This window comes from Ammodytes marinus, assembly GCF_949987685.1.
Source record: "Ammodytes marinus genome assembly, contig: scaffold_506, whole genome shotgun sequence".
Classification (NCBI taxonomy): Eukaryota; Metazoa; Chordata; class Actinopteri; order Uranoscopiformes; family Ammodytidae; genus Ammodytes; species Ammodytes marinus.
In genome coordinates, this window is record NW_027648187.1 from 8,338 (window position 1) to 10,000 (window position 1,663).

Below are 1,663 nucleotides of genomic sequence, written 5' to 3' on the forward strand. Positions count from 1 at the left end.
TGTGTGTGTGTGTGTGTGTGTGTGTGTGTGTGTGTGTGTGTGTGTGTGTGTGTGTGTGTGTGTGTGTGTGTGTGTGTGTGTGTGTGTGTGTGTGTGTGCTCTGGCCCCTTGTTCTACAGAAGCCAAGTCAAACATGGTAGAAAAAAAGAAAAAGAAAAAAAAACTCTTGGCTCACTGAATCAACAGCCTAATGTTAAACTGGCTGTAGCCTTCCCCAAGTGTGTGTGTGTGTGTCTGTGTGTGTGTGTGTGTGTGTGTGTGTGTGTGTGTGTGTGTGTGTGTGTGTGTGTGTCTGTAAGTGTGTCTGTCTCTCTGTCTGTGAGTGTGTCTTTGTTTCTCTGTCTGTGTGAGTGTGTCTTTGTGTGTGTGTGTGTGTGTGTGTGTCTGTCTGTCTCTGTGTGTCTGTCTGCCTGACCGTGTGTGTGTGTGTGTGTGTGTGTGTGTGTGTGTGTGTGTGTGTGCCTGCCCCTGTGTGTGTGTTTGTCTGTGTCTGTCTGTCTGTCTGTGTCTGCGTCTGTGTGTGTGTGTGTGTGTGTGTGTGTGTGTGTGTGTGTGTGTGTGTGTGTGTGTGTGTGTGTGTGTGTGTGTGTCTGTATGTGTCTGTGTGTCTGTCTGTCTGTCTCTCTCTCTCTCTCTCTCTCTCTCTGTGTGTGTGTGTGTGTGTGTGTGTGTGTGTGTGTGTGTGTGTGTGTGTGTGTGTGGCTGTCTGTCTCTCTCTGTCTGTGTGTGTGTGTGTGTCTCTCTCTCTCTGTGTGTGTGTGTGTGTGTGTGTGTGTGTGTGTGTGTGTGTGTGTGTGTGTGTGTGTGTGTGTGTGTGCGCCCGCCTGTGTGTGTGTGTGTGTGTGTGTGTGTGTGTGTGTGTGTGTGTGTGTGTGTGTGTGTGTGTGTGTGTGTGTGTGTCTAGGGAACAGTTTTTTTCTGGCCAAGATGTTAGTTCTTGTGGTTGTACAGTGAGCCGGGCAGAAGGGAGATGAAAATTACACCATGTGGTCACTGGACAAAAAAGCTTTTCTTCTTTGTTCTGCTAACATGCCAGGTTTCACACACACACACACACACACACGCGCACACACACACACACACACACACACACACACACACACACACACACACACACACACACACACACACACATACACAGTTACAGCGGTTTTGGTTTTTCGGCCTTGGAACACACTCAGAATCTGCCAAATACGATGTAGTTAAGTGTATAATTTTAGATTTAAGGCGAGACAAAAACTTTTTTTTTTTCAAGCACTGGTCAATTTTGAGATTTTTCTTTCAGATATTTCTCTTCCATAACATTTCTTCTTTCATACTAGTATAAATCAAAGTAGCAAACTATACACAATGGGGTGTTCAGTGTTTCCCCCAGGAAATGTCTTAGTCAAGGTGGTCACTGCCTAGCCGTACAGGAGGCGCGGCGCAACGCAAAAAAATTTGGGGGGTATTTTGCTCAAAGATGCCAATGCGCACTAAAGAAATAGTTCTGTTTATTTGAATGACACTGACCTTACAGTTGTGCAATTTTGTTTGCTATGTGAACATTTTGTGCAAACATGCAGATGGTACAAAATACAATTATAGAAAAATTCTACTAAAATATGTTCTTATGTGTGTTGAGTTACTGTATTTGTAGTGTAAAAACTGACCTGTATAAAGC